The following is a 25,591-nucleotide window of genomic DNA, read 5'->3' as shown; positions in this document are numbered from 1 at the left end:
TGTAGTGATTCTCCTGCCTCAGCCTCTCCAGTGCTGGGATTCCAGGAGTGTGCCACCACGCCTAGCTTTGTAGAGCAGTTTTAAAACAAGGAAAAGAAAAGGTGGATGGAGAAGGCCAAAGGGCAGAAGGGACGGGAGGATCTGGAACAGGGTGGGGAGGGTCCAGGGCTCCAACAGAGACACTTGGACTTAAGGAAGAATGGAGCAGAGGGCCAGGGACGTTGCCTGTGCACGCAGCGAGGGGAGCACAGGGGCAGTTCAGAAAGGGACCCAGGCTCGGAACGGTACGCAGGATGCACCGACAGACAGGAAGTAGCCAGAGGTGCGGGGAAGCCCAGGAGACAGTGAGGGTGTGGGCATGCGCAGTGGGCCATGGGGCTGGCCGTGGTGGGATAGCGTGAGAACCGCCGCGAGCAGGCTCAGCAGTCCACTGTCCAGGGAACGTGACAGGGCCAGAAACGGACAGCGGACAGCGAGCTCAGGAAGAGAAGGTGAGCGGTTCAGCTTTGGCCGTGCGAGGTGTGTACGATGTGACTTTGTTTTTTCAATTTTCAGTGCATGCTCTTTACATCCATCAGAGTGGGGAGTGTGTTTAACATATCTTAGTTCTCTATTCTCTTGCCTTTCCCGTCCTTTCCTTCCCCGTTCCCTTGGTCTCTGGAACCTCTTCCCATTTGCCAAAGATCTCTCTCCCTGTTTCCTATCGTCTAGCTTTATTTATTTATTGAGGCAGGGTCTCGCGATGTCGTTCAGGCTGGCCTGGAACTCGTTATGTAGCCCAGGCTGGCTCTGAACTCGAGGTGATCCTCCTGCCTCAGCCTCCTGAGTGCTGGGATTACAGGTGTGCACCACCATGCCCAGCTATTTTTTAAAAAAAAAATTTATACTTAGGTTTCTCATAATGGATAAAGAAAGCATGGCATTTATACACAGTGGAATACTACTCTGCCATAAAGAAGAATACATCTGGTCACTTCCAGATGCACCTTGAGATCATAACATTAAGTGAAATACCTCAGACACAGAAGCTTGAATATTGAATAACTTTTTTTATGTGCGAAGACGTGGCTATTACGCCAGGAGGGATCTCAGGAGATTCCAACTGCAACTCTTGGCAAATTGCACATTCCCAGGTAATTACGGGGCCTCTCTGGAGTCTTTCAGCGCCTGGTTCCTTGAGGAACCTGCTTTTTCTTGGCAGCTCCTCCTAGTCCATATCCTGGTCTCATCTGCAACCCTGGCACCCATGACTTCCCAGGCTCAGGATAGGAGAAGCCCTGCTGATGTTCTCACCTGCTTAGCCCTGGGCCGTGAGGTGCAAACTGGAGAGGATGCTTCCTGCTTCCCAGCTCCAAAAATTCTCCCTGATTACCTTCTCCTCAAGTGCTTTGGCTCCTGACTTCCCTTTCACTTTGAGCCTTCCCTGGCCCAGCCTGTGAGAAGAGCAGAATAAAGGATCCCAGGGGCGAGACTCCTAAGCCAGGGCAAGAGCAGGAAATAAATGTCATCCACTGCAGGTGGCAGGAGAAGATGTGCAGGAGCTGGGGTGGGAGACACTGTGATGGAACAAGAAGGGAGAGGACTGAGAAGTAGTCAAAGGCCAGATCGTTCAAGCAGTTTGGACTTGATCCTTTCCCCTAAGGACAGCTGCAGTTGTGAAGGTTTTGAAGTAGGTGGTGATACAATGAGTTTCTACCTGCATCTAAGGAGTATTTACTGCATGCCAGTAGGTGTTTGATCTTTTCATATACATTATCTCATTTATCTTCTCAGTGGTTCTCTGGGGGCAGATACGATCCATTCAACCATCCACACATCTACCCATCCATCCATTTACCCATGCATGCATCCGTCCATCAGCCCACCCATGCATCCATCCATCCATCCATCCATCGGCCCATCCATCCATCTGCCCATCCCTTCACCTATCCATCCCTCCCTCCACCCATCCACCCATTTACCCATCCATTCACTCACCCACTTATCCATCCATCCATCCTTTTAAAATTGAGAGACAGCTTTGTGTCAGCCATTCTATTAATGCTTATTGGATAGATGAAATAAATGAGTCCTTACTAATAGAGCATCACATCAATTCCAAAAAAGCCATGACTGAAAAGAAACATGACGAGGCTTCAAATTCAGGAAAGCAGATTCTAGGACCTGGCCTCCCCTGCACCAGAGTACTGTATTACTCAACCAAGCCCCAACGTGCGGTGAGCCTGTTGGTCCTGGTAGCAAGGTCAGGGAGCTGGGATCTTGATGTATGAATTGATCATAGGTAAGAAGAGGAGGTTGGTGAGACCCTGCAGGTGAGAGGAAGAGGATTAAAAACCCCTGTGTGAATGAGGTTGGGAGACCTGCTTACTTGACATTTCTCTGCTTGCTTTCTTGCTAACAACTGATTTTTTGAACAGGGTGGAGCATGGCCAGCAATGTGTCTAACTTCTAGGGATGAGCAGTGATTGGTTTAAAGCCCCTCGCAGCCTGGCTAACACTGTTTGCAGGTGTTCACACTGCTGTTCTCTGTGTAGCTCTGTGTGTGTGTGGGGGGGGCGATAAGATTTGGATCAGCGAGACAAAGGGGCAGTCTGTGAGGGCTTGTGAAAAATATCCATGATCCCCGGTAGAAGGCAGGAGCAGTTAAGGGAAGACCCTTCCTTATCTGGCCACCTCCTTGAACCCCGCCCCATTTGAATGTAGTCCTGATTCCTGGAGTCATGGCACCTGTCTTGTGATCATAAAGCAATAAACATAAAGTCAACAAGTGGAGGGTGGCAGAATGGAGGGAGCTAGATTCCTATTGAGCCCGAGCAGATAAACTAATGGCAGCAAGGACTCCCCACCAAGCACCTTACTATGCGGAAAATCCAAACTTGTAGGACTTCACAGTTTCATTTCCTCTAGCTGCCCATGTGGTCATTGCTATAATAACCTCCGGGAGGAGCAGGTAGGAATAGAGGTGAACCTCTCTGGGATGGACGGTAATGCTAAGAAACGTTACTTTTTTTCCTAATTGTTTTGCGTGTTGTAAGTCTGGAAGATAGAATCGCCTTTTCTTTTTCCCTCCTACTTATATTCTCCTAACTGCCCCTTTCCTATAGCCCACGTGAAGCCCACAGTAGCTATTATTTGTGAATAAAGAAATTTCCTCTTCATTGATTCTCATTGTGCTTCTGTCAAACTACCAAAAATATTCAAGGGCAGAGACAGACCTAAACTCTCCCACTGAGCTCGTGAGGACATTAGATGTTTTGCTTATCTTATTGTTGAGCGCCTTGCAAGGAGGCCAGTAATTTAGAAATTTAAAAGATTCTTTGAGGACAAAAAAGATCCAAAGCATGAAATGTCACAGAAGCCCCTGAGGCAGGGAGGAAGACTGCAGTAACAATAAAAACACGAGGAAGACAATGGAAAACAGGGAGGATGGGATGAGGGAAGAGTGCTTTGTGTTGCAACTGTCTTCAGCAAAACCTCTGTGATTACCCACTCCAACACACTCTTTGTGCCTAAATCTCAGCAGAGATCTTCTGTCAGTGAAGACACATTTCTGAGGTAGTTACACCCACTGTCGATATACTAGCAGGCACTGGTAGTGACCTTAAATGCAACTGTCACTTGCTTTATTTCACTTGAACAGAAATCTAGCTTCAATTGTCCTGTGTAGTGGGGGAATGTTATTCAGATAACCTGGGCCTTAAAGTGGCTCCAGACCCAGGGTAGGGAGTCTTGCTTTCCCTCTGCTCTGATTTGGGTGTGGTTTGAGTGTCTTCTAAAGTCCACGTGCAGGAAGCTTGGTCCCTTGCGGGATTGTAGTGAGGTGGTGAGGAGATCCTGGGAAAGGATTAGCGTCATTCTTGCAGGACCGGGTCAGATCCTATGAGTGTGGGTGCTGTAAAAGATCCAGCACCCACTCCTACCTTCTCCCATCCTCTCCCTCCATGCATGCTTTTCCCATTTCCATGCACTCCCACCATGATGCCATCGTCTATGTTGTGACACAGCCATGAGATCCTCATCCAAGGCCATCAGATGTGACTGGCCAATCTTGGACTTTTCAGCCTCTAACTGTGAGCTACATATGCATCCTTTCTCTCTTTCTTTCTTTCTTTCTTTCTTTCTTTCTTTCTTTCTTTCTTTCTTCCTTCCTTCCTTCCTTTCTTTTTTTTTTTTTACTAGGGATTGAACTTGGGACCTTGCATTTGTGAGGCGGCAGAACCACTGAGCTAAATCCCAACCCAGTATGCATTTTTTCTTTATGAACCACTTGGCCTCAGGCATTTTATTGGTATAGCAACACAAAATGGACCCCTCTCTCTAGCATTGGCTTAGGAATGGGCACATGACACAGTTTTGGCCAATGATATACAAGGGAAAGTCTGATAAATGTCATCTGGGAAATTTTCCTTTGCTTTTGAAAGAAGTAGGATGTGCTCTTTTTTCAGATTCTGGTGTGCACCTGTGAGATGGTGATGCCTGGAACCATAGCAACCTTTTAGAGACCACAAGAGGAGCCCAACCACAAGGAAGAGCCAACACACTGAGAGTAGGAAAAATGGAAAACAAAAATTGCCTGGGGCCTTCACTTTGGTACTTAACCTTCATATGTACCAACTCTGGAAATATTCACTTTCGAAACAGTGGATGCACAGTTGGTGGGGGAGACATCCAGTCTTAATCGTCCTCTGGAGAGATCTGCTTTAAGGTTGGGATAAGAAATTCACAAGATGAACATGGAGTGTCTCATGGTGTCAGGAAATAAGGAGGTGTTTTACAAGACACACAAACATACACAAAAGTCTCCACAATGATGGGGGTGTGTATTAGTCAGTTTTCCCATCACTAGGACAAAATATCTGACACGTGAAACTTGGGGAGAGGATGACTTTGAATCACAGGTTCAGACAGATCATCTATGGTGCTGGCTCTAAGGAAGACATGTCATGAAAGAAGGACCCATGGGAGCCAGGATGCAGAGAGACAGGAAAGAGCCAGCATGAGAGATGTACTCAGAGCCATGTCCTCAGGGGTTGCTTTCTCCACCTCCTGAAAGCACATTCAGCTATGAGCTCATCAGTGGATGAATCCACCCATGAGTATGGCGTCCCCATGATCCAGTTACCTTCCAAAAGCCCCACCTCTGAGCACATGAGACTTTGGAGGACATTGGAGATCTAAACCGTAACAGAGTATGTCAGAGGAATCTGTCCAAAGGGCTAGAACACTTTGACCACTGTGATGGTTAATCTTCACTGTCAACTTAATTGGCTCAGGAGTGGCCTAGAATATGAGTGAATCACACTTCTGTGTGTGATGAGTGGGTCATGGGGTGTGACCTTAGGGACTATATCAGGTCCCTGGCACTTTTATCTCTGGATTTTCCCCTGTTCTCTGCTTTCGGGATGACATGAATCAAGCAGCTTTGCTCTGCTGTGCCTTTATCCATGATGCTTTTGCCTTGGAGATGGGCAATCATGGACTAAACCCTCTGAAATCATGAGCCAAAATAACTTTTCTTCTCCTTTCAGTTGAGTATGTCAGGTCACCGCCCCCCACCCCCAATTTCTTGTTGCCATGGGTTGAGCCGCTTTCCTTTGCCAGGCCCTTCTGCCATGCTGTTTCTGCTTTGGAGCCAGCCAACCATGGACCAAATCCTCTGAAAGCTGTAAGCCAAAATAAACGTCTCGTCATCTAAGCTGTGGATGTCATATATTTTGTACCAGAGACAGGAAAGTAACCAATACAGAGTTAACAGAAAAGATGTTAAAACTAGCATGGTCACAGGATATAAGATTAACATAAAAATCAGTAGTATTTCTGTATACTATCTACAAATAATCAGGCATTAAAAATTTGAAACATATCTTTTATTTTTTTCTCTTTTTTCCCTATTTTTTATTTTCCCTCCCTCCCTCCCATTAGAACTTTTTTTTTCATTTCCCAATATCTATTATACATTTTGGTCTTTATTTACACTTTTGGTTTCTCACACCAGAGAAACAAAGCAATATTTATACATGTGTGTCCAATTTATTTCACTTAAGAACATGGTCTCAAGGTGCATCCATTTACCTATGAAGGCCTCAAGTTTATCCTTCTTTTTTTTTTTGCTTAAATTCCTTTATTGGTACATTTTAGATGTACAATACGTTTACATTTATCATTGGGTGCTTGTACCTGTACATGATGCATCTTGGTTCTTATTTTCTCCCCATTCCCTGTGCTCCCTTCACCCCCTCCACCCTTCTGTGTTTACATGGACTTTGTTTCAATTTTTTCCTTTTCTCATAATTTTTCCTTTCCCTTCTTACCTTTCCCTTTCCCCTTCCACTTCCCCTGCCCCTTTGGACCTTTTCTTCCTATTTCAAATTATCAGTAATTCATTTTAATCCTTATTTACACTTTCAGTTTCTCACAAATACCAAACAGAGAAACTATTTGGTATTTACCCATGTGTGTCCTATTTATTTCACTTAAGAGTATCTCCTCAATATGCATCCATTTAGCTATAAATGTCTCTAGTTTCTCATTCTTTATGGCTGAGTAGTACTCCATTTTATTAAAAAATCCACATCTTGGGCCAGGGATTTAGCTCAGTGGTTTCGCTGCCTGCTGCGCAGGTGCAAGGACCCGAGTTTGATCCCCAGTACCAAACCAAACCAAACCAAACAAAACAACAACAACAACAACAAAATCCACATCTTTATCCAGTTTCCAGTTGATGGGCACTTGGGCTGTTTCCAAGCTTTAGCTATTACAAACTGTGCCACTATAAATATGGGTGCACATATATCATTGTGGTATGATTCTTTTAATTCTTTGGGGAAGATACTCAGTAGGGGAATAGCTGGGTCAAATGGGACCTCTAGTCCTAGTTCTCTGAGGTATCTCCACACTGATTTCCATAGTGGTCCCACCAGTCTGCACTCCCACCAACAATGGAGAAGGGTTCCTTTCTCCTCACAACCCCGCCAGCATTTGTTATTGGTTGATTTCTTGATAGCAGCTATTCTTTTCGGGTGAGGTGGAATCTCAATGTTGTTTTCATCTGCACCTCTCGAATGACCAGTGATGTTGAACATTTTTCATATGTTTATTTGCTGCTTTTACTTCTTTGTCTGAGAAATGTCTGTTCATTTCAGATGCCCATTTTTGAATTGGGTCTTTAAATTTTGGGGGTCTTATTTTTTTAAGTTCTTTATAGATTCTAAATAGTACTCCTTTGTCCGAGGTACAGCTGCTAAAATTTTTTTTCCTGCATTGTAGGTTGTCTATTAGCTCTGTTGGTGGTTTCTCTTGCAGTGCAGAAGCTTTTTAATAAGATGAGATCCCAGTTGTTGATTCTTTGTGCTAGTTCCCGTGCTACTGAGGTTTTGTTCATAAAGTCTTTTCCTATGCCAATGTCTTCAAGATTTCTACCTAACTTATCTTTCTGCAAGTTTAGTGTTTCTGTTTTAATATTTAGATCTTTAATCCACTTTGATCTTAGTTTAGTGCATGGTGATAGATACGGGTCTAGTTTGAAACATATCTTTTAAAAATTATAAAAATGTGAAATACTTAGAGATAAATCTATAAAAAACTTGTAATTGAGTATTAAATAACATTGCCAAAATGAATTAAAGACCTAAATAAATGGGAGATATATCATGTGTGTGTATTGGATGATATAATATTGCCCCTATGAAATTATGTCCAAATTTGTCTACAGTTTCAATACAATGTCAGTGAAATCATGGCAGGCTTCTTTTGGAATAGAGACTGAAAAATTGTTTCTAAAATTCCTATGGAGATGCAAAGAACTAACATCAACAACTTTAAAAATAAGGACAAGGTTGGAGAACTTATGCCACTTGACTTTAAACATACAAAGTTACAGTAACCAAGAGACAATGTAATATTAGCACAATGTTAGACAAATAGATCAATAGAACCAAGAAATAGACCATCACGGAGTTTTGACTAAAGAAAAAAAAACAATTCAGTGGAGAAAGTACAATTTTTTTTTTTATACCGGGGATTGAACTTGAGTCCTTGCACACTTGCGAGGCAGGCGACGGAACCACTGAGCTAAATCCCCATCCCTGAAAGTACAATTTTCTTAGTAGATACTGCTGGAATAATTGTGAGCCTACAGCAAAAATATTAACTTCAATCAATACTTTATATCATGTACAAAAATAACTCAATGAATCATAGACCTCAATATAAAATATAAAGTTATAAAACTTTTAGAATAAAACATAAGACAAAATTTTTGTGACCTAGAGTTAAACAAAAATTGTTACATATGACACCAAAAAGCATGATTTTTTAGAATAAAAACTGATAAATGGGACTTAATCAAAATTAAGAACTTTTTCTCCTCATAAGTTCCTGTAAAAAATGAAAAGAGAAGCCAGGCAGAGAAAGAATATTTTCAAATCACATGTATGATAAAGACTTGCGTATGAAACACATAAAGAATGCTCCAAATTCAATAAGAAGGAAATAAGCAATCTAAGTTTTTCAAAAGGCAAGAGAGCTGAACAGTTTACCACCAAAGATGTATGGATGGAAAGTTAAGTACATAAAAAAGGATCAACACCATTTGTTGCTAGAACAACATAAATTAAAACCACAATGACATGTCACACATATTCGCAATGGCTAAAATTAAAAAGCCTGGCCATACCAAGTGCTGATGAGGTCGAAATGTAACTGAAACTCCCTTATTCTGCATGCATGGATGTAAAATGGCACATCTACATTGGAAAACAGTTCGGCATGTTTTTTTCATGATCCATTTTGTATGTGTCTTTCTAAAAGTCTTGTGTCAGATTAATCCAAACTCCAGGGACATTCTAGACTTAAGCAAAATTAGCCAGTGTTCTCTAGACTCTGATATAATGTGAATTGATACTTGTTCAGACACAGAACTAACGACTGATCAAGGATTGGAGGCATTTCCTGAGTTACGGATTCATCTCTCCTCTATCTCTGTCTCTGGAGTCACAGGACATTCACCCGATTCTGTCCAAATTTTTTTTGGACACTGGTCATTGTTTTAAGACTCATTCACTCCAGGATGGCCTCGTTACAATTTGATTATATTTGCAAATACCTTATTTCCATAGAAAGTCAGAATTACAGGCACTGGGGTTTAGGATTTGAACATATCTTTTGGGAGATATAATTTTAAAATTTCTTTTGTGTTTATATATATTTGTAATATATAATAATTAAATTCAACCTGGGGAATTGGTACATATACATATTGCATCTTAATCATTTTTATTTCCCATTCCTCTCCCAGTTTGTCAGTTTCTTAAAAATTAAACATATCTCTGCGATATGACCTGCCATTCTATCCTTATGCACTTACCCCAAAGAAATGAAAGCATATGTCCATACAAAGAGTCAAACATGAATAACATATCAGCTGTATTTGTGATAGCCCAAACTGGAAAAATGGACATGTCCATGAACAGATGAATGGGTAAATAATCACAGTCACACAATGGAATATTACTGTTCAATAAAAGGAAAAGACTATTGAGTTGATACATGCAACAAATGGATGAATCTGTAAATAATTATCTGATAGAAGCTAGCCAAAATGGTATAAGCTATATGACTGTAATTTTTATAAAATCAACCAACTTTTATAAAAACCACAATTAACATTTTTTACTCAGAAAATAACTTTTTTAAAACAGACAACAATGGAGCAAAGCCACAGCTGACGTGTAGCTATCCTGTAAGAAGAACAAGAAATAAGGATTTGCTGTTTGGAGATGCTGAAACTTTAAGATTGCTTGTTACCAAGCAAAACTGATCAATACATAAAGTCTGTTGTAGATTAGAAAGTCTCGTAAGGCAAAGCAAAGCAATGTGGAAAGTATAAAATATTGAATCCTTGAAAAGATAAAGAGCCCTTGGTGCTTTAGATTCCACATCATAGGATAGGGGTAGGGGTCTGGGACTCAGGGCTGGTTTTGAGAAATGGGTGAAGATGCCTCTAAAGGCCACTGCTGTGCAAGAAGACAAAAAGTGAACTTCGGAAATGGGGCTGTGGAATGATAGATTGGGATGAGGTATAAGGGTATAAGGCATATATATCAAAGATGGTAGGAAAGGAGTAATGCGTACATGTCTGTGGTCATGGCAGTTAGAAGATGAAGAGAGGAAGATGTAGAGGAAGTCAGGTACATCCAGCTGAAAAGTGGTGAAGAAATGCTCCTCTCAGCCAGCCACGCTTCTCTTAAAAATGATGGTGCTGTTACTTCTTCCTCCAATGCTCCTCTCACCTCGTTTTTTTTAGCCAGAAAGTGGAAAATACCCCAGTGTGGGTTTTGATGAATGTTTCTGTGGTTCCAGGTGCTCAGGGCAATCTGAGGCCCATGTTTCTGTCTCATCCACAGAAGAGATTCTGTTTAGGTTGTTTTGTGTACCTGGATTTTTTTCCCCTGAGATATTGCCTCGAGTTTTCCTTTCTATTTTAACCCAGAAATTTCTAACCCTCAGATCTATTCTCTTCACTTGTATCTATTCACTTCTGTCTACACAATTTCTCTCTGGCAAAATAGCAGCATTGTCAGCTTTGTATACAGCACTTTTCTTTCTGAGAGAGTGGATAATTTGATGTCGGCAGCTCAAGACCCTTCACTGAATATTGAGATGTAGGTGGCAAGAATTTAAATTTATACCTAATAACCAGCTTGCTTTCTTAAAAAATACTTTAAAGACATTTTTCCAAAAGAAAAAAATATATCTAATTATGCACAAGAGAAATTTGCTTAGAATTAATTCACTAGGAATTAAACTGAACAAAAAAAAAGGTAAGGATGTTAATGATCCTTTAAAAATACTTCAAATTAGAAACACTAATTATAGGGATGCCTTTATATAACACGAAACACAGTTCTCTAAGGTATGGGGAGGAGGGCCGACATGAAGTCAACTTGCAGGAAGAAAGTTTCTGATTTATGCTGGAATTTGTGTGAATGGGAAATTAAATTTCCTTTGAGGAGATACTGCCTGGTTCTGGGGATAATTTGTCTGTTTCTGGAGAGATCACAAGTCATACCATGGTGACCATTTAGTTCTGAGATTTGGACTTAGGAAGTTGGGAAGGAAGGAAGCCAAATGCCCTCTGATCCTAGCTGTCAGCTAGCGGCTTCCACTTGAGGCAGCTGCATCAACAGCCTTTGGACGGAACAGGAGCAGTGAATGATGGAGGCAGAACTTCTGCGTGACGGGGAGGAGTCTCCAAACTTTTTCCTCCTCATACCTCACCTAGACTCGCTGAGGACAGGCAAGGACCAGGATTAGAATCAGACAGCTGTGTTTTCGTCCCCTTTATCAGGATTATATTTACTATCACCAGGCCAGAGAATAAAGTCAAGGTGCCCAATTGCGTTTTTCAAACTGTGGGGCTGTGATGTCGTGTGGACCGTAAATGCTCTACAAAAGCCCAGAGATTAAAGGCTTGATCTCTGGAACAGAGCTATGGTGGTTGGAGCCTTTCGGTGATGGGATCCAGTGGGAGGAAATTGGGACATTGAGGGGTGTGTCTTTGAAGGGGACAGTGGGATCCCAGCTTCTCTCGCTCTTTGCTTCCTGGAGGCCACGAGGTGAGCAGGCCTCCTCCACTATGTGCTGCTGCCATGATGTCCTGTGTCCTTGAGGCCCAAAGCAGTAGGGCTAAGAAACCCTGGACTGAAACCTCTGAAACTGTGAGCCCATTTAAATCTTTTCCCCTTTAAGTTGATTATCACACTAAAGGAAAGCTGACTAACACACATTGCAACCCATCTTTTGGGTTGTGAAATCAAATTAACACATCTCAATATATATATATTTTAAATGGAATAAACTAGTATAAGAAACAGGGACATAGATGTTTTGGAAATGGGAAAGGGACCAGGAGATGTAAGGGGAGAGAGGAAGTGAAAAGGTTGTAAAAAGAATGAAGATGTGTTATGCCCATGTATCAGTTTCTTATGATGAATGTGATAATGTACTGCAAACAGATACTAATTAAATAAAAAATTTTCAAAAAGCAGAATCAATTAGACAATACCAGACTCATTGGATGTGCATGAGTGGTTTTGCAGGTAGAACTGTGTCCCCATCCCCAAGTTCGTATGTTGAAATCCTAATTCCCAGTGGCTCAGAATGTGATCTTATGTGGAGGAAAGGTTTTTAAAGGAGGTAATTAAGGTCAAATGAGGTTGTTGGTGTGGGCCCTAGTCCAATACAACTGATATGTTCATAAGAAAAGGAGATTCGGACACAGATACAGGGACCCTTGAGTTACAACCAGCCTGGGATTTTTAAAGTTTTAACTTACTACCAAAGTCTTGAGTTATGACCCGAATGCTGGTTGCTTATGCTTCCAGATGATCTCAGATACAGATTTAACCTTTAAAGAGCTCTGGAAAGAACATTACAAATATTTTCCTGTATGGGGTGTATTGAGAAATCCTGGGCCAATGTCTACCTAAGGACACTAAGATCTGCCTGTATGCAGGAGAAAGACTTTGAAGGCTGTGTAGATGAGCCTGAGCCTTCAATTTACCAACTTGAGTTACAACCAGCCCTCGTGAACAAATTGAGTTGCAAGTCAAAGGTCCACTGTACTTTCAAAGGATAGACTGTGTCATGACAATCTGAGAAGCCTTAGAAAAAGCCAAGCCTGCTGACAATTTGATCTTAGATTTTTTTGCCTCCAGAATTGTGGGACAATAAATTTGTTGTTTAAACCACCAAGTCTGTGGTGCTTTCTTATGGTAGCTCTAGGAAAATAATACAAGGGATACTAAGTATTATTTTGTAGAATTTTAATTTTGATTATAAACACACAATTTTTTTGGAGATTTGTAGCTTAAAGTGATTGGGAAACACTTGCTAGAATGAGCCTTCAATGTTTCCATATTTAGGGAGCAACCATGAAGAGCCCCTGTACCCCTCCAGATGAGGACAGTGGAGATAGAAAGTGGACCCTAGGTGCCAGAGCATGCAAAGGGCTGCCTGTTTCCCCTTAGCTTGGCAGAGTGAACTCTTATATCTCATTTGTGAAATTCAATGTTTCTGTTTTACCAGGGCAAAAAAGTGTGTTAGAACAAAGCAACAATCAAACATTCTGTAAGTGCAAATTATTCATATTGATTTTTTTGAAGGGAGCGACTTATTACCTAGTGACCTCAGCCATTTGGAATTCACCCAGGGGCCTGGAAGAAAGTAAGGGAGTTTATCAGTCAGTAAGACTCAACGTCCTGAAATCCGAATCCGTGCCCTGGAGTTAACCTTCCTTATTCACAGAAAAGCTCCTCTGCCCCTCCCTCAGACTCTTTATTCTTATTATAGATCCTAATGGTTTAAAAAGAAGGAAGTATTATTAACTTTAAAACATTTAGAAATGCATTGAATTTGTTGGTCAAAATCAGGAGTGGACTCTCTCCTTTCATTAGGCTGATTCCTGGTGGTGGGGTAAATGTTCAGGGTGCCTACAGAGCTGATTCCTTAAAAAGTCATTTTGCTTTCCCTTTATTTTCTATTCAAAAATTATAGCAGTCTTTTAGGTATGATCACAGCAATTTCTGCTTTGTTGGTGAGATCATTTATGTCTTCATGCATCTGAGTAGAACAGGGCCCTTCCAACTCTTGGGGGAGCCTACACCTTGATTCTGCTCAGATGAAGAAGTGCGGGAACTTTCATGGCCGATGGCAAAAGCATCCAATCCCAGGTCCACGTCCCAACTGGGCATGCTTAATGAGCCCATCTCTTTTCCATCTTCAGTGTAGATTTCTTGCAGGAGCTTTGCAGGCAGCCATGTGCTGTGAAATCTACATCTCTGGACCTGGTCCATGCAGCTCTTAGTCCTTGAATACAACACTTAACAACGTGAATTTGTCTTTTATTCCAGAAAAAGGGAGAAAAATCACAAATGGCGAGGAAAAGTGGAACCAGACTTTTCTTCTTTCTTTCTTTTCTGCAGTGCTGTGGGATTGAGCCCACAGGTGCTCTGCTACTGAGCCTCCCCTCCCCCCTTATTAATTTTTGAGATAAGGTCTCAAGTAGGACTCAAATTTGCATTTCTCCTGCCTCAGCTTCCTTGTGTTCTGGGATCATAGCCCTGCATCACCACACCTGGCTAACCCGAAGCTCTTACAGGGGAATTTGACCAAGGGTCTACCGGAACAATCAACCAGAATTTCAGCATCCTATGGTTCTATTCTGATGTGACATATTTTAAACAAACATCATTCTGGCTTCTTAGCTCACAGCAGAGTGGAAAGAGCTAAGACAAGCATGCTGACACAGCCAAAGTGACAGTTAATGGAGTAATAAGAACAGTGACAGCCGAACTATTAGAACTGGATATAAGGACTTGGGAAGCTGTCTCCTAGGGCTATTTAGTGCAGGAAAACCCCACCTTACCTACCTCAGAGGCCCCTGAGGGCACAGCTGTGTTTCACATCCAGGTGATACCACTGAGATAAGGCAAGCTAGGAACATTATTGAGCAATGACAAAGTTTCGCTCCTTGATCAAACTTTAGCTAGGGTCCTCTGAGCCTTTGACTTTGGCTGCTGTTCTTGCCTAGCCTGTCTAACTCAGCTGCAGCAAGAGTCCTGCTAAGTTAGTTTAGACAGACCCCCTCCCCCCCACTTTGATATCTGATGACCCTGGCCTGCTGTTTCATGGGTTTAACAAGTTCCTCTATCTTAGTGGCTCCTCTTAGTGCACAAATTCCCAACTACCGACCCCCTCCCAGTGCACCTTGGCTCTAAGTTCCCAGCAGTTTTTGCTGTATTGGGGGCTCAGCTCCATCTCCCTCCTCTATGGCAGGAGACTTGAGATCAGTTGCAAAAGTCCTAAACTCTTCCTCACCATGTCTCACAAGTGTCGAAAAACTTTTTTCTTTGACAATGATCAAGACAGTCTCTTTGAGGCAACTTAAATGCAGACACTTGAGCTGGTTGCTGTCTGGTCCTAGGAAGAAGTGTAGGTACTAACTCCCATGCATTTCCTCAGGCAGTGCAAATCTGAGAGAGGAGCTAGAATGATTATTTCCTTAAATTGGTTTATCTCCAAGGCGGGAGTGTGTGAGCTGTTTATTGACAAAGATTCCCAATGAATGTGTCTCCTGGCATGGGCTGTGTCCCCGGAAGAGTGCTTTTTTTTTCTAAACTCTTCAGAGGCACCATCAGTTCACCAAACTCTGCCCCTGTGGGATTTGTCCTTCTGGGGTGCTTCATTTAAACACTGGTCAAAGATGTGGTTTGGAAAAGTAGTCAGAACTACTTTAGTAGTAGAAGGGAGGAGGAAAACAAGGCAAATGATACATTTGGCCCAATGCCATTAATATGAAATAAACTCTAACAGGAAGAAAACTAGGCATCTTCAAGTTGAATCACCTACCAGCTAGGCCAGTGGTTCTCAGATCTCAGTATGCACCAGATTCCTAAACTATCCCGAACCTGGGATTGGATCCAGTAGCACTGGGCCCAGGCTCAGGGATCTTTGTTCTAAATAAGAAAGTATGTGATTCAGACCATTCTTCAGAAATCACTGTTTTGAAAGAATACAGAATCCACTTAAGGAAAAAACCTGCTGTTTTGTTTTATGGGAACAACTTAGTAGGCAAATGCTGGTTGTCAAAGACAAAACCTCTGTGGTTAGCTGGAAGAAGAGATGTGAGCAAGGATGGTACTCTGTCATTATGCATAATCAAGCAATAGAAATCTAGAAATTGCTGGAAGCTTCTAGAGGGTGGAAGAAGCTTCTAGAAGGTGGAAGAGGCTTCTCTCACAAGAGAGGAGGTGCCTAGCAATTTGGTAGGAGGCCAGGTCCTGAGGGGAAGATGGACTGAGCAAAGTTCCCAGGGGCAGGAGTAAATAAGGAGCTTTTTGAGAACAGTGATGTTGGCTACATGAGCTTGAATTGCTTACCATTATGGATTATAATGTCCATCGTCACCATTGAGACCTCAGCAAGTCTGTTGCACAAACTGGCCTTGGACCAGCAGGGTTGCAGTATGAATTTACTGAGAGACCAGCACAGAAAGGGAACTGAGAGCCTTGGTTAGGAGGCAGAAGTCAGCAAAGAAGGCCATATGTAGCAAGCCTCAGCTCTGAAGGATGGAAGCAGCAAATCTTCTCTGTCCATCAAGGTGCTAAAGCAGTGGTTCCCTGCCTTCTTTGTTCTGATACATCTATCAGTAAAGAAAAGTTTTGAGTATGAACATCCCATTTTATTTTATGGAATTTATTTATAGTCATGCACCACATAGTGACACTTCAGCCAACAACAGCCTACATATACTGTGCTATATTATTTTTATCATTATTTTAGAGTAGCCATTTACTTATTTTTAAAAGTCTTCTGTGAAACAGTATGCTATTTATGCCAGCACCTCATATGTCTTGTGTTTACTACATCTCTTGATTGCATCAAAAGGCCACATGAGTGATTAAGCGATACCATCCTGGTTTGTGTAAGCACACTCCATATCATTCCCACAAAGACAAAATTGCCTAACAACACTTTGTCAGAGTGTGTCCTTATTGTTAAGCATGAAGGATGGTACTGACTGATTGATTGGTTTATAAAGCATGGTCTTTTTTCTCACGGAAGAGCCACAGACCAAATAAAACTAAACCAAACCAAACCAAACCAAAAAAAAAGGGATCATCCTTTGACTTGAGCTTAGGACCTTAGAGTCTTGCTTTCTTTTCCTATTCTTCTTGTGCTGTTATACTGAGATGTTACTGACATTAGAAAACATGTAAGAATAGAGAGTTAAGATAGAAGAGAGAGGACATCACTTTTAAAGTTCTAATAATTTACCTTGGCATCTGGATGGGCTGAGCTGGGTGGATGTGGAGCACATGGGTACCATATTGGAAAGCCAGCTGACCTTTCAGGTAGGGAAGGATGGGCCTGGCTGTTACACGGATGGCAGACACTTGGGTTATTTAGTCACATAAGTGAAGATGAATATGGAAGAAGGCAAGACTCTACACTTGGGGTCAAAACATGGTGTTTTTTGTGCTTTTCAGGCTTTGGTCTGTAGATCTGTCTGTTGGGTGGGGGGAGTATAAGAAAAATACCCCAGGTGTAAACAGTTTGGGTCACTGATTGAAAGAAACATGTACAACAACAGCAACAGCAACTTCCTTAGCACAGCATCCTTAAAACACCAATTCTTGGTCACAGAGCATGAGTTCTAGGCTCTTGTTCAGGAACCCTTGCGTTCTAATGGAGGTAAGAGCAGTAAAGGAGAAGTGTCCACACCAGAAAAGGACAAATGTAACACCCTTTACCAGGGCTATGGACCCTGACACTTGCTTTTTATTTTTGTATTGTGATAAAATGTATGTAATGTATCATTTTCCATTTTAACCATTTTCAAGAGGCATTAAGTAGGCTAACAGTATTGGGCAACTGCTATCACTATTTGGATCCAAAATGTTTTTGTTATCCCAACAGAAGTTTTGTACCCATTAATTGATAACTACCCTTATTCCTCTACCACCATGCCTCAGTATTGTCTAATCTACTGTCTGTCTCTATGAATTACAGGTATTTCATGACTGAAATCATACACTTGTCTTTCTATGTCTGGATTATTTCATTTAAGGTAATTTTTACAAGTTTGAGTTACATTACTTTGCATATGAAAATCTGGTTGACCTAGAAATACCTGTTAAAGAGATTGTGGTTTTTTTCCCCCATTGAGTAGTTGTGACTCTCTCGAAAAATATCAGTTAGCCACATAAACATGGACTTATTCCTACATTTTCAGTTCAACTCCACTGATCTATGTGTCCATCCAGTACCACGTTGTTTTGATCACTTCTGTTTTGTAGTAACCAGGTCAGGAAACATTTATCTTCTGACTTTCAATATTGTTTGGGCTATTCAGAAACCCATTACAAGTCCATGTAAATATGAGGATTGCTTTTTTTTGCAAAGACAGTGTTGGAATTTGGACAGGGACTGAATTGAATTTGTAAATTGCTTTGAGCCCAGCTCTTGTTTTTGTTGCTGGACCACTATGACTATCGGGAGGATTCTCACTCATCTCAGAGATGCGGACTGGGCCTCCCCAGGAGACTGAGCAGCTGCTCCACACTGTGTCCGTGTTAAGTTTGGAGCGATGAAGCCGTTCAGAATATTCCGTGCCTACTTCTCTGAGAACTGGCTGAGCACATCATTGGAAATACCAGTGCATCTCTCTCTTGTGTTTGTTCCTGTGCAGAGACCACACTTTAAGACCCACTGTCTTCATGGGCTGATGAATCAGAATCCAATTGAGGAACTGAAATTGGACTAGCTGGGTGTTTTGGGGCTCAATTGGAAAGAAAACATTGAACAAACTCTTAGCTTTCCAGTAATTCTCCCACTCTTGTGGATATATTTTAGTACTTTTATAGCTAAATATAGTTTATAATTCATATATATTATATATATAATGTATATGGAATGCATTTGGTTGCATGTAACAGATTTATTTTTCTCACACAATTACAAGTCCAAAGGTAGGTGGCTTCTAGCCTTAATTCAGGAACTCAAAGAGATTTTAAACTGGCATCCTTACAATTTTTCTTATATTTCATTCATGATCCCAAGATGGTTTCAACACTCCACATATCACATCCACATTCATAATAAGAAAAGATGGAGGGACATCCCAGAGCTTCCAAGAACACAGAAGCTTTCCTGTCATCCCTCAAGAGACTCCCTGTTGTATTTTGTTAGTTAGAATTGTGTTCCATGGCTATCTGTAACTGAGAAATATTTGAGACCTTATGGAACAGGACTGTCATGATTGGGTTCAGTTCCTCTTGATCTATTTCCTGGAGCTTGGCATATTATCATCCTACGTAAAATTGGCATTATTAGGCAAGGAATAAAGAGAAACAGAATATCAGTGTAGTCCTATAGGCATATACACTTCTGTAGTTCTTTTATTATGTTTCCTTAAACACCTTTGCCTCTCACAGGCCTATTCTTATCTTTGATATTCTAAGGATGTCTGAAGTTGTCTTGTCATCTCTATTTACCTGTTGGGCCTGGAAAGTGGTTGAGTACCCAATAAAAATGGGATGATTTTACCAGCATACAGGCTGGAAATCTGCTTTCTCCAAGAGTATGTGCAAGGCTAAACTAAAATCAAAATGGATCAAAATATAAAAATATAAACAATCTACTGGAAGATAGAATAGGTAAAACTCTTGAAGACGTAGATGTAGGCAAAGACTTTATGAACAAAACTCTGATCGGGCAGGAAATATTACAAAGAATCAACACCTGGTATCACATCAAATTAAAAAGCTTTTGCACTGCAAAATAAACCACCAACAGAGTGAAGAGACAACCCACAGAATGGGAAAAAAATTTTATCAGCTATTCTTGAAACAAAGGACTGGTATCTAGAATATATAAAGAACTCAAAACAAAACAAACCAGACCCCTCCCCAAATTCAACGACCCAATCCCAAAATGGGATCTGAAATGAATAGATACTTCTCAGATTAAGAAGTACAAACAGCAAATAAATACTTGAAAAAATGTTCAACATCACTGATTATTTGAGAAACACAAATTAAAACAACACTGAGATTCCATTTCATTCCCAGAAAGAATGGCCACCATCAAGAAATCAATGAATAACAAATGCTGGTGGGGCTGTGGGGAAAAAGGAACCCTTCTCCATTGTTGATGGAAATGCAAACTAGTACAACTACTGTGGAAATCAGTTTGGAGATTCTTCAAAAAACTAAAACTAAAGATTCCATTTGTCCCAGCTATTCCCCTTCTAGGCATCTTCCTGAAAAAGTTAAAAGCATCATATCACAGGGAAACATGTACAATCATGTTTATAGCAGCACAATTTATAATAGCTAAATCTTGGGCACAGCCCATATGCCCATCAACAAATGAATAGGTAAAGAAAATGTATTTATGTACAATGAAGTACTACTCTGCCATAAAGAATGATAAACTTCAGTCATTTGTGGGTAAATGGATGCACCTTGAGACCATAATTTTAAGTGAAAGAAATAAGACACACCAGTTTAAATATAGCACTGTTTCTCTTGTGTGAGAAATCCTAAGGATAAACAAGGAGCAAAATGGAGGATAGATATTGGGAAGTAGGAAGAATATATTCAAATGGGAAGCAGAACAAGGGAAGGGCGAGAGGGAAGGGAAGCAGGGGAAAAGGGATTAAAAAACAAAGAATGGAAGGGAAAAAATGGAAACAAAGCTTCCATAAATGGGAAGGTAAAGAACGGTTGAAGGAGGGGAAGGGAATAGGGAAAAAAAAGAAGAATTAAGATATATTATGTACAGGTACAAATTCCCTATGATGAATATGAGCACTACGTATGGCAAATATGTACTAATAAAAAATTTTTAAAATACAACTTAAAAATCCACCTCCCTCCAAAAAAGAGTATGTGCAAGGTAGGGCTGGATAGGCCCGGGCCTCATATTGATCCAGAATCTGGTTAGGGTAAGGTAGAGGAAGCAGATTGGGCCCCTCCTGGCAGGCTGTGAGCAGAGTGAGAAGCATTACAGGCTCTGTGTCTGTAAGGCTCTGAGATCACTCTGTTCATGATATGTTTCTTAATTACATCCTTCAAATGTTGAAAACACTTTCTTCTCTTGCCCTTTAGGGGGAGAAACGCCATGTTTCCAAAAGGCATCTCATCAATGATTCAATCAAAGAAATGCTATCAATGAGAAGACAAATAGAAAAAATTTCCCAATGTGTTATTGGGGCAGATTTCAACAGTTAATTTATATTTCAAAATGTGAATATAAATTAAAAGGCTAAATAATTGAAAGATAAAAATAGTCCTTATTTGACATTAAAGTCAGTGAATTGATCACATTTGCAGAACGTAGCTAGTAAAAAGTGCTAATTTATGGCTAAGTAATTAAACAGGGAGACAGATGGAGAATGAAATGAGTTTTCCTCACATCCAAATTTGCATACTGTTGCTGATGGTGCATACTCCTATTGCTCTACATGGTATCCTCCAGTACTGGAACCACATCGAGAGCTATTTATGTCAATTTTGCTCCAGTTTCCCCCCAAAAGGAAAAGGAGAAATATATGGAGTCATAGTCTTGGATAAATACAGACCTCAGTTAGCTGTTCTCTCCTATTCCTCTTTCATTCCTCTTTTTGTATCCATTTCATAATGGAAAGAGGCAATTGTCAAGTGTTGAAATTCTATTCTGTGCGTATAGTGGAAAACACTAATGGTGTAGGAGTCAGGAGACCATCTGATTCCAGCTTTCTCAGTGGAGTGACCCCGGCAATTCTCTTCTTTCTAATCCTCAGTTGCTTCATTTGCCTCGAGTCTAATGTTGCCTAGATTATCTCAAGGCAATATGGCAGGGTGGAGGAAGCAGAAAGCCAGGGCTCTGCTTTTGATCTTGAATTGAACACCTCCTGGCTGATCTTGAATAAATTAGTTTAACTACTACATGCTGTTAACAAATGAATTCAGCAACTATGTGTTTATCAACAAAATGAGGGGTGGGTAATTATTTCATGAAAACCCTTATAGTGCGTGGCCTATAATAGGTACCTCTCAAATGTTAGATATTTCTTCTGTGATTCCCTCCTGTGTAGGTTGGATCTCCAGCATTGCAACACCAACAAAAATGAATGAAGGAATGAATGAATGAATGAATGAATAAGTAATAGTAATATGGCCTGTTCTGGTCTCCTGTTTTTCTCCAAGAGCACCAAGCAAAATTTCCTGCACTAAATAGGTACAAAAAAAAAAAAATCAAGTCTTATATTCAGAAAATTGCACACTAAAAACAAGAAAAGCTCATGGGACGAATAGGGTTAAGAACAGTTTTCTCAGTGCCTTAGAACTTTATAACAAGAGCACAAGTCATGACAAAACTAAGAGTAAAAAAATTTGAACAATTACAGAAATGCTACCAAAAATAGTTCTTTACTTTCAAAAGGTGATGGTATGAGCTTTTCTTAACTTCTCATTGTGCTGAGGGATGAATGTTTTCTGGTCTGCTGGTTATGGACTGAAGGCCTTTGTCTCCCCGAAGTTTCTATGTTGAAATGTAATCCCTAATGTGATGGTCTTGGAGGTGGAGCCTTTGGGGAATGATCAAGTCACAGAGCAGAGGCCTCCTGCAGGGGATTAGCAGCCTTATAAAGGGGCCCCAGAGGGCTCTCTTGTTCTCCCCCTCTTTCTGCCATGTGAATGTACAACGAGGAGTCAGCTGTCTGCAGCTGGAAGATGGTGCTCAGCTGAACCTGGCCATGCTGGTCCTATGATCTCAGGCTCCAACCTCTAGGACGGTGAGACTTCGTTGCTATTGCTCACAAGCCACCGGGTTCATGGTATTTCGTTGGGGTAGCCTGAGCTGACTACCCTGTTGGACAGGATGGCTCCATCCACAAGTTCAGTTCGTCCCTCTTTATCTCACCCAGGACCTCAGCAACTACCTTCACATGAACACTGGAACCCCAGTTTCTTGGTGATTTGGACTGGCAGTCACTCCCTGCAGCATCTGCACTGTCTTCAGTTGTCTCTTCTGTGTGGCCACTGGGAGTTCCTCTTTCTTTCTTGCACACTGAACCATACATCTCAACAGGATTTAAAAGAAACTCTATATGTAAGGCAAAATAGCAGGATCTTTATTGAGGAAGGTTTTTGATATTCTCTCTTACCGTAGTCTCTGCCATCTTGCCAGCAGAATTGCCTCACTCCCATTATTGTTTTCTAAAAGCCTTTTGCTAAGAGAGCCCTGTTACTGGAATAGGATGAGCATTAAGCTCATTATGTTCAGCCAGTCACACTTAAGAGAAGAGAGGAGAAGGAGAAGGACTTAGTGAGGAGAGAAATTCTTTGTACATTGAAAATACAAGTTTGTGCCAGCTCTCCAGGGCTTGTCAATTTTTTTGGCATCTTCCTCAACATACAGTCTAGACACAGGGGGTGAGTGATTGCTTTAGGACAAGTTACCCAGTGTGTGAATTACTAGCTCGTCTGCCTTTGTCCCTCTTTTCAGTTTATTAGCACCTCTACAGTTGGCTGGATCATGGAAAGACACGATGGAGTATGCATCACAAAGCTAATAACAATCATTAACATCTCAGATAGAGCAGTGAGTGGAAAGATACAGAACCTGGCTGAAAAAAGTCTGAACCTTTACAATCTCTGCTGTTGTTCTCTTGCTCTATACATACAAATTTGACAACTGCATCTGAAACCTGCAGGGACCATCCTGGCATTAAAGGGGATTTTAAATTCTCTTCTGTGGAATTCCTTAGGGTTCCTTAAGGAGCCGTCAGTGAATCCTATAGGAAATAATGCATCTGTTTATCTATTCAACAAATATCCATTGAGTCCTGGCCAGATGTCTGGGTTGAGTACAGTCCTTGGGAGAAAAGGACCTGCCGAGTTTCTGACCCTCAATCCTTCAACCGGAGCAGCTCTGCTGGTGTCTGTTTTAGAGTTGAGGTTTGCGTAAGGTGTTTCTTCTGCTTAAGGAAAATTTGACATCCTCTGTGACGCAGGGAAAGCCCTAATTTCAAAGAAGTGCTTATTAAGCAAAGCCATTTAGGGGCTTTGATCTAATAGATCTAAATGAACTACACACCAGCACATTGATGAGCTTATAACAGGTATATGTGTTATTCAGGGTCAGCTACAGGAAGCTGGTGTAACAAATGGCCCCCAAATCTCACTGACTTGCAGCATGAAAGGCATATCTCTCACTCACTGTGATGGTTTAAATATCTTTTCCCTTCAAATGTTGTGTTGAAATTTCATTGCCTTTTGTAGCAGTGTTACAAGGTGCAGCCTTGAAGAAATGCTGAGGTTATGGGGACTCCACCTTTATGAATGCATTAATGTGATTACTGGGGGAGTGGATTAGTCATCATAAAAGTGAGTTGTTAGAAAGCAAATATGACCCTGTATCCTTTGTTCTTTTAGATGTGTTCATCTGTCCTTCCACCACAGGATGACAGAGCTCAGATGCACCAGATGCAACCCTTGGACATGAGCTACACGAATTTCTGATAATTGCAGATTCCATGGTATTCTGTTATAGCAACAGAATGCAGACTAAAACACTTGGGTTTCCATTGTGCATTTTCTATGCCTCCATGTCCTGTATCATCCAACTTTGGACTCAAGCTGACAGAGTCAGCCACTATCTGGAACAGTGCTAGTCCTTGGCAGGAGTAGACAAAGGACATGGTGACTTATACTGGCTCTTACAACTTCTGCCTGGAAGGTAGCAAATTACTCCTTTGACTCCTCATTGGATAAACAAGTTAAGTGGCTTCCCCCACCCCATGTCATGAGATGGCATGGGATATATAATCTTTCCACAGGGAAGGGAAGCAAATATTTGGGAACAGTAATGCAAAATGCCACTATACACAGTAAATATTTGCAATTAAATCTCTCTATACAATAAACAGTCATGTCCCAGTGCATTATCTGTAAACCAAGCTGTCTGATCAGAACTTCGTAATTGTGTGCACTTTTGTATTATGGGAAGAGCTCAAATGAACGTAAAATAATTTCAAGATTCTTATTGTCACAACCCTGTCATAACACCCCCCAGCACTGGGTAAGCAAACCATGACAGCCACCCCCTAGCCCTTATCTAGTCTGCCTTTTCAAAACGTGTCATAAAATGTTAGAAGGAAAATTTCTGGAACTTCTAAGGATTAAGAAGAAATTTGCATCAGCACAGAGCCAGGCTATAAACCCCCCCAGGAGTTGATGACTTAGTTCCAGAGCCAGATTGTATAAAACAGGGCTTTAAAAGTACTCTGGAGCCATCCTATCTAAAACAAATTGTCTGGCAACAGGAAGCCTCAAAGGGGGATGCAGAGGATGAAGGAATGAGATGGATTCCAGCCTCCCATGAGGATTTTCTCAACTGAAACAAGACCAACTTATGGAATCAAGAGGAAGGAAGGAAGGAAAAAATAAGAATGAAAGAGAGAGAGAGAGAGGAAGAAAGACTTGTTGGAGTAGCTGGATCATACACAGGAAAGATGACTCTTTGTGCAAGAATGATTCATAAGTGATAGCTGTGCTTGAACTCTGCAAGTGTGGGTAACAAAAACTCCATTTAAAGCAACTTGTGCAAAGGGGTTAACACTGATCATCAAAGATGAACTATCTGGATATAAATTTTGGCTTTAGGTATGGCTCATATAATATTACCTGAGGTCATTCTCTCTCTCCTTTCTCTCTCTCTCTCTCTCTCTCCTTTCTCTCTCTCTCTCTCTCTCTCTCTCTCTCTCTGTCTTATTCTCCCACCTCAGTTGCACCCACCCACATTTTCCTCATCAGAACTTTGACTTCTGATAGCACATCTGCCTTGCTGAGCTATCAAGCAGCTCTTGAACTCCTGTAATAGAGAGAAGTCCGTCTTGGTTACTTCTGCAGTTGTGAAGACAAAATGCTTAACACCCAGAGTTGAAGGGGGAAAGGTTTATTTGCCTCACAGTTTTTAGAGGTTTCAGTTCATATTTGGCTGGCTCCAAGGCAGGGTGGCATGGCAGAGGGGCATCTCAGAGCAG

General features: G+C 41.3%; 1 long non-coding RNA gene across 1 annotated transcript; it reads left to right on the top strand.

The window, feature by feature from the left end:
• The first annotated feature begins 424 nt into the window (after nt 1–424).
• On the top strand, nt 425–24,998 carry LOC110348613 (uncharacterized). The gene is made up of 4 exons (XR_002393971.2): nt 425–519; nt 17,572–17,629; nt 21,641–21,783; nt 23,982–24,998. It is a non-coding gene; the product is annotated as an uncharacterized LOC110348613 (long non-coding RNA).
• The last annotated feature ends 593 nt before the right edge of the window (nt 24,999–25,591 follow it).

Source organism: Heterocephalus glaber, unplaced genomic scaffold (genome assembly GCF_053883595.1).
Source record: "Heterocephalus glaber isolate CG9 unplaced genomic scaffold, H.glaber_assembly_v1.0 deba00000122, whole genome shotgun sequence".
Classification (NCBI taxonomy): domain Eukaryota; kingdom Metazoa; phylum Chordata; class Mammalia; order Rodentia; family Bathyergidae; genus Heterocephalus; species Heterocephalus glaber.
Note: the sequence above shows the minus strand (reverse complement) of the source record. Positions and strands in the feature narration are given on the sequence as shown.